Source organism: Alligator sinensis, unplaced genomic scaffold (genome assembly GCF_000455745.1).
Source record: "Alligator sinensis unplaced genomic scaffold, ASM45574v1 scaffold512_1, whole genome shotgun sequence".
Taxonomy (NCBI): Eukaryota; Metazoa; Chordata; order Crocodylia; family Alligatoridae; genus Alligator; species Alligator sinensis.
The window spans coordinates 356,826-365,043 of NW_005842063.1; the positions used below are offsets into that span (position 1 = coordinate 356,826).

Genomic DNA, 8,218 nt, shown 5'->3' on the forward strand with positions numbered 1-8,218 from the left:
CCCCGGTCCCGGTCCCGGTCCCGGTTCCGGTCCCGGTCCCGGTCGCGGTCAGAGAGGAGGGGGAGGTTGGACACAAAGTTGGAGAAACGCTGATGTTTCCGAATAAAAGAGGACCGGCCATTTCCTTAAGGAGCGGCCGTTTAAACCTTTCCACGTCCCGGCTTGCTTTTCCTTCGAAGGGAAGCGTTTAGAAAGCCAAACCCGCCCGCGCCACGTTTGCCGCCGTGGGTCGCGGCGACGTGTCCGTGGATGCGCCGGTGGGATCTCGCCCCGCGTGTCCCTTTCCAGCCCGCTCCGAGTGTCCGACCACGTCTGAAAAGTAAAACCGGTGCCGTTCAGTAATGGGAAGTGATTGCTCTTTCTGGGTGTGTGACTGGAAGAAGGAAGGTGCTGTCTGTCTGTCTGTCTGTCGCAGCACTGGGGCCAGAGGCTTTGGTTTGGTTTCTTGTAACTCAGGGCGGTCCGTCCCCCCCGCCCGCCCGCCCGCCCGGGCAGCTGCAATACTTTCTGACACCGGTTCCGCATATCTCTCTTCTGCAAACAGAGCGGTCTTAAGGTGCCTTGAAATAGGCGTTCAGGACTAGTCGCTTTTAAAAAACTTGGCCAGGGATTCGGTGCGTGGTTTGCGCCTCTCCCCTTTTAAACTAAACTGCAACAGCAAGGGCACCTCTGCTCGGGACGTGGGCATCATGTGGCTGATCCATATTTAAACTGGAGAGAGCGCAGTGGAAAGATCCTGGTGGTGTGCACGTATCGCTGGTGGAGCCGCGTGATAACTGGTGTGGTATCAGGCTGCCTAGCACACCTGTGAGTCGCTGCAGTCTCCTTCCGTGAGACCTTGCTGTGCAAATAATCAGTGTGGCAATCCTACTGACGTCACGCTGTCCTGTCACAGCCGCCTGAAATCCTTCCTTGTTTCCTGGTCGCTCCGAATGTGGGAAGCGCGATGTTTCATTAGAAACCCTTAGCCCCCGGGGTAGTGGGGACTGCTCTGGCCCAGCACCGAGCGGAGGAAAGCACCTCTCTCGGTAGCAGGAGCTGCCTCTGAGGCCCTTCATGGATGGGAGAGCGCTTTGTGCGCTACCAGCCTTCGAAAACTTATGGATCATTTTCTAACAATGCTCTTGTAGGAGATTTTCAAACCTGGCTGCTTTTCGCGTCCCCCGGGGCTATGCAGTGCAGTACTCATACGATACAGTCCCCCATGCCTGTCTGATATGGTTGAATGACTTGGGCAGAGTAGCCTGGACATCGGAGATCACCCACAGAAAGGTGCCCAGCCGCGTGGACGGGGGCAGGCCTCGAGTCCGGACCCCCTGGTCTTGTCACTCGCTTGCCCGTGACCCTGGGCAAGTTGTGGGAGACTTGAGCGCAAGTCGCTTCTTCGTCCCTGTGGGTGGATTTCTCTGGGGTTGTCTCAAAAGACAGTTTTGCCACAATGCGGAATGAAAGCCTCAACTTTTTTTAAAGCAGAGTTCTTGTTTTCTGGCCACCCTAACGGAGGGGGTTGGTTAATGCCTGTGGGCTCTGCTTGCAAAAGGTGTGAAGGATTTTGGGGTGAACGTGGGCCAGCTCCCGCCACCTCCCCTTAAAACTGCGCGGAAAACGTTCCCGCTGAATCAGTGGGGAGGTGGATCAGGCCTGCGCCAGGGAAGGGGCTGGCAGCTGCCCGCGTCTCCTGAGACCAGCAGATTTAGCCACACTTCTGCACATTCAGTTTTTCCAGGGACTGTCAGCACGTGATCTTGTAACAAGGTTTCCATAAGCACATATAGAAAAATACAGTGATCTGCTTCTAGCCCCCTAAAGAGAGCTCGGCCTTCTTCGGCAAACAACATGCGCATCTGTCTGCCAAGCTGCAGCCACGTATTTATGGGCGCTCTCCCCCTGGCTGCTCAGGTGCCTGCTCTCCGGGCTAGCTAACGTACCCGCGTTGGAAGTATTTGGGGCCATGCATAGCGTCCATCCAAAACCCGGATTAAAGCCCAGGGGCACGGATCATACCAGCAATACTGGGGAGATCCTGCTCTGTGCTGTCCTTCGGGGACGTCAGCAGGAGCCAGCTGAACCCAACACTAATACCTCTTCTCCCCCTCGTGTAAGTCCTGCCCGGACTGGTCTTTGTGTGGCCGGAAGCAGAGGGTCAGGGCAGTTTGTCCATGTCCCGGCAAAAAGGGGCACCTGGGACTTGTGGGGCTGCTGTAGTAACACAACCAACAACGTGGCACCACCTGCAGCTCCTCCAAGATGGAGTTTCCCGAGTAGTTGAAAGTAGCTGCAGTCACTGGCGCAGCCCGGTTCAGCGCCCGGGGCTCGCCACGGACTGGGCTCTCGGGTTACATCAGCTCAGTGCCCTTAAAGTGGCACGCCATCCCAGGCAGCCTCAGACTGGCACCCCACAGTGCACGCACCTGGGCCAGGGGGGTGGCGTGTTGGCAGGCACGGGCCCTGGAGGCTCTGCGAGTGCTTGCCTAGCTGAGTGCCAGGTGGGAACCATGCCCTCCGAGTGCACGTGTGACAGAGAAAGGGTGCACTGTGCGAGAGAGCAGGATGAGTGCGCGCCAGGCAACCTGTGCAGCACAGGATGCAGCTCTTTTAGGCAAGAGCTCAGCAGCTGGGTCAAAAAAAAAGATGTGGGAGAGGGGAAGGGTGGAACAAATCAGCAGTTGAAACCTGCAGAGGAAACCACAACTACTGAGGCTGAAACAACTTTGTGCCTCTGTCCCACCCTGGCCCCAGAAAGTGCAAATGTTGTCTGTGTGTCTTCTCTCTTCCTCTGCTCAAATGCAGGGCAGTTCGAGGGAGCATCTCTTGGGTGCTGCAGTTCTTCAAACGCCTGGGCCCAGTGACCTTTTTTTCACGCCCTTGCCACAGTCCCAGGGTAGCGTGAGGTGTTTGTCGCACTGGGGTTGGACTGCAGATGTGGCATGCTGGGGCGCTGTGATCACCTTGGCTTGAATGAGCTGCATCTGCCTCAGAGCCAGCAATCTGGTCCTCTTGATGCTGGGACGACTTCAGTGCCTTCCCGTCATAGGGCCTGGCACCTCGTGGCCCGACATCTTCCCCTTTGAAGCCCTGAGTGAGGGTGAAGCCGTAGCCTGGGGCACCTGAAGCTTACCTCATTGAACTAACCTTGTCCTCTTATGTTCTGATGTGGGGTTGGTGATGGGGGTCCTTGCACAACGCTGGGTGCGTGCCAGGCAGCTTGGTGTTGTCAGACCAGTGTAGGACTGTCAGGATTTGCCTGGAATCTCCTTTTACCAGTGATGCCTTTTGCTATTCGCTCCATTTAGCTGTTTTCCCATTTCACAGACTCTTGGATCTGTGGGCTAGAAAGGGCCACAATGATCGTTTCAGACTGCCTACCTTGCTAGGGTGACTGTTTCCCTGGTCTCCAAATGGGACAGTCCGCTCCCCACACTGCTCTCTGCCACGCTCGGCTGTCCCCGAGCTCTGGTCTCAGCTGAGTGTGTCACAGTGTGAGAGGGGAGGATCGCAGGGAACCAGTCCTGTTCTGAACACCCGGCTCGGGAGAACAAAAGCGTTCGTTTGGCCAAGGCTGCAGGGAGCTCCAGTCGGGTGTTTGCAATGGGACCGTCCTGGTGAACATAGACGTGTGAGAGCATGGGGTCACCCTGTGCGTAGCGCGGGCTGGAGGGTTTCACCTGGCAGCTGAACCACAGCAAGCCTGTCTCTGCCTTTGCAGGAGGGTCTCAGTGCTTCAGCCCGGCACTGCAGTGGTCGGGCAGCCGGCGGTCCAGGGGGCTGTGCCAGCCCGTAACACTGCAATGGCACGAGAAATTCAGGGTAACATTGCTGTGGTTGGGTTCATAACGCCTGCCCAGGCCCTGAACCACTGCTCCCAAATCCATCTGAAGGTGTCTCCTGGACTGGAAAAGGGCAGGCTGGGAGAGCTGCACGTTCTGTGGAAACCAGTAAATGCAGAGATGCCAGCACAGAAGTGGAGGCAGTCCCAGCGTGTCTGACAAGTTACCTCTCCTCCTGCTGCATTCCTGTCCGCTGATGGATGCAGATTTCGTGACTTCCTCCAGGCATCAAGTTCGCTGTTGCTGGGTAACACGAGAGCTGGGCTTCATTGGCCACCCGGGCTCGGATCTGCTGCCCAATGAAATGCAGCCTTTGGCGTCTGGCAATTAAACAGCAGATTCCCCACATCCTTGAGAGGGACGCGAAGGGGCCACGGGGATGTGGGAAGGAAGCAGAGGGAAGGCAGGCAGAGGAGCCAGGAGGTGCAGGGCCTGGCTCCTGTGGCCGGGCGGTGAACGGAGAAGCAGGAGGGCAGCAGATCGGTTCTTGCCAAGACATGATTAGCAAGCCAGTCGGGTTGTGCTAGGAACAGGGCTGGCAACTTTGCAGCCAGGGGCCCCTTCAGTAGAGCACGCGCAGGCCACTTCCAGCCCAGCCTGTGCTGCAGCTGCCGCCACCATCGCCGCTCGCCGCCCCGGTGCTGCCAGCACACGACCCGGGCCCCTGCCACCCAAACGCTGCAGCAGGCCCAGTGAAATGGCTGCGGGAGCCGTAGGCTGCTGACGCCTGTTTTAGGGAGGGGGGCAGATGTGTGTCAGCAGGCAAGGAAGAGCATGTTGTGCATGGGGTCTGGTTCGGGGAGCCAGGCCTGGAGGATGGCTGAGAAGGGAGTTGCCGTGACTGAATTGAGGAGCCGGCCTCTTGTGCGTGAGGCTCTCGCGTCCCCATTGGGGCCTTTCTGATCCGAGCTGGGACTGCACCGAATCCTCTCTGTCCAGAGAGACTGCCCCTGTGACCAAGCTGTGAATCCTGCTCACGTCCACGAAGGGCCCTGGTGAGGCAAGATCGTGACCCCAGCTCCTGGTGCCAAGGTGCCAAGTCAGATGCCCGTGGCGCAGGCTGGAGCTGGGGGGTCTCTGACAAGAGGCTAGTGTCTGGGATTTGGCAAATCTCTGCTGCTGTTTCAGCAAGCTCTACCTTCCACCAGAACAAGCGGTGCTGCCGGGAGGGAGGGCGAAGCAATCGAAGAAGGGGCTTTACTTTCACATGAATACTTCAAAGCTGATTAGCTCTAACCTATGAATCCTAGTTCCCAGCTCGGCTGGCGCAGCGGCTGGGCCAAGCAAGGGGAAGCCTTTGGCCCCGGATAATCGGGCCATTGATGAAGGTGCCTGGCCTGCACTGACCTCCCCCCAAAACAAACCGCTGATTGTTGCTTTAGCTTAAGCAGAAGAAAGAGGAGGTGGGAGAGGGCCTGCCAAATAGCTGGAGGCATTGAGCGGTTGCATAAATGCCGGGATTTTGCTTGGTAACTGCGCTAGGCTCTGACACAGACCTGTTGGTACCCTGCACGCTCATCTGAGACCGCTTGCCCTCCTTTCACACCTCAGACCTGCGTGTGCATGTGCATCCGTGTGTGTGTGTGTGTGTGTGTGTGTGTGTGTCCCTGCTTCCACCCAGGTGATGGTGCGCAGCCTGATTGCCGTAGAGCTGGGAGGAGAGAGGACCCTGACCGCTCCCGGGGCATGGGTGCGATTCTTGTTCCAGCCCTGTCCATGCAGAGGCCGTTGCTGACATTTCGCCATCCAGAGGTTTCACTTGGCCTTTAACCTAGTAAACCCCAGGGCTGTGGTGATCGAGCTAGGCTTGCAGTCCAGGTGTGGGCTAGGCACAGACTGCTGCTCAACCTCCTTCGGCTGCCTTTCCACTTCCTGGAAACGCCTTTCCTTCCCCTTTGAGCAATAAATAAGAGAGAGCTTTGCTTGCAAAGCTGATGGAGACTGAGACCAGCCAGTGCCTGAAAGGAAGGCGGTTACAATTGTGCAGCCCATAGGAGGGCAGCTGCCTCTGGACACTCGGCAACACTGGCTAGGGATCAAAAGCCAAGGCTGGAAAGAGCAGTCCCATGCAATGTCCTTCAGTGCCGCTGCGATAGCAGAGAGACGGGCACCTGAAAGGCTAAATCAAACAAGGCTTGCGTGGGTGAGATCTGTTACTGGATGGACTGTGCAGTTGGGAGAGATGTTGGACACTGCACTGGGAAGTTTGCCCTTCTTCAGGTCTGGGAAAAGAGCAAGTGAAGCTAGGTTAAATCACACTCAGGAAGTCGATGTCACTGTGTATTCTGCCGCCCTTTTCCTTCCCATTGTGGATTTTTCCATCGCAGGCAGCTAAGTCAAGCTCAGAAAGTAGGTACAACCTGGCTTGAGCTGCACTTCCTTGTATTCCAGACCTGAAGAAGGCACTTTGCCCCTGAAACTTCGTCTAATATCTCTCTGAATTACACAGTCGGTTCAATACGAGACAGCACCAGAAGCCCCTTGCTTCTTGCACAGTTCCTATACCATCAGCGCTACAGCGACCCCACCACTCCCAAACCCAAGAGGACGTGGCTAGGGCAAGTTTGGTCTCTCTGCAAGGTTCAGAAGTGTCTGCACACACCCAGACCGCTCCCCTGCCCACATGACATGGGCAGAACAAGATCTTTGTCTTGGTCCAATGGCTGTTCCTTGCCTAATATGTCCTCAATATCAGAAACCCGGTGGCTGTTTCGTAGCAGTGTTAATCAGGGATCGCTTGGGGGCGGGCAGAGTATTATCAGGTTAAAGCTGAGGCTCCTGGGCCATGCCTACAAATCCAACTTCTGGAGTCCCAGAGTTCATTAAAAATAATGTCCATTCCTAGCCCTTGAGGGTGCAAACTAAAGCTTGGGACTGTGACCAGCATTACTTGGATGATTTAGGGCAGCAACTGTCTTCCTGCTCTTTGTAGTGCCTGGCACAATAGGGTCTTTGCTCCAGATTAGGACTCCTAGGTGCCGATGCAATTCAAATAATATAGATGACGACTGATGTTTTCCTGAGTCTGCTGAGAGCCTGAACCCAGAGCACCCCACTCCATCTCTGACACCTGCTCTTCCCAAGGAAGACTGGGCACGGTGCTGGCTGAGCCAGGAGGGCAGTGGGGGATGTGCCCTCAGGGCCTGGGGTTGCCTTAAGTTTTGCAGCCCCAGGCCCTGGGGATATCTCTGTCTTTTTGCCTTGTATCTCCAAGTCTTTTTTTTTAAAAAGAGAACATCTAGATCCCAGCCAGGGAACTGCTTTTCCTGATATCACTGACCTTTAACATTTCTGAAAGATTTAGACTCTGATTAGATGCTTTTTTCCTTTAGAGACTGGCTGAATTTAATCAGTAATTGATGGAACATGTCAATGAAATGCTGACCTCTTAACACACATGGGGTATGAGCAGCATTTAAGTCTGAGCTGCTTCCCTGACCGCTGTGACTGCATGAGGTCCCACTGTGCGTGCAAATGCCCGTACTGACCGGTTAACGTATGTGAAGTTCCCAGGTAGTCTAGCTGCTGAGGAAACCCGTATTGTTCCTTAAATGAAACGCACATTTGAACAAGAAAAACCACTGCTAAATAACTGAGTAGGAAGGTCCTGGCCTCTGGGGTTTGTTCTTAATGGCACATCCAATTTTTCAATGAAAATTTCAGTGCTATGAAACATCTCGTGGGCTTTAGCAGGACTCCTAGAGTCTCTTCCAGGTATGCCTCAGTTTCCTCACTTGAAAAATGAAAATAGTAACTTGGCTACTGTGCAGGGGTATTTAGAAGGTCTGTTCTTCAGTGTCAGCAAAGCCCTTCAGGTGTGCAGGGCTGTTGCCTGGAGAGAGTCCCTAGGTGGAACATAGCAGAGAAAAGTGAGTGATCATTTTAAACAGACTTTCTCACTGGGTACTTGGAGTGGCATTACTATCATTGGGTCTGGGCAAAGCCCAGGGCCCTGCGTATTATGTCCCAGCCAGTTCGGTCGTGTACTTAGCCAGCCCCTGATGTGACGGTGCCAAAGCTGTGTAAAGCTGGGGACTTGGGAGTTGGGGCTTTTGCATGGTAGCCAAGGCTGGGTGAACTTCAGCTCAGTCCTCAGGGCTCTCCAAGAGGGGCTGTTTTCTCTGGAGGGGAAGAAGCCCTGGGGGTGTGTTATGCTGCTCAGTCTCCCACTTGCAAGTACATATACTAGGAAACGGGAGAGGATGAGCTCTAACTCTAACAATCCCTCCTGAATGTGGGCCCGGGGAAGGTGATATAAGATGCAACTGAGAGCCAAAGCACTGCGCCCTGAAATGCTGTCTGCCAGGACCTAGGGGGGTGCCCAGGAGAACAAAGCTGCCCACCCATCTTCCCTGGCCTTTCCACACCTGACTGCTGCCTGTTTTCTTTCC

At 55.3% G+C, this 8,218-nt stretch overlaps 1 protein-coding gene across 1 annotated transcript in view; it reads left to right on the forward strand.

Annotated features, from left to right (window-relative positions):
• The window catches only part of SLC2A1 (solute carrier family 2 member 1), a 42,232-nt gene that overhangs the window by 16,252 nt on the left and 17,762 nt on the right, over positions 1-8,218 (forward strand). The window lies entirely within an intron of this gene.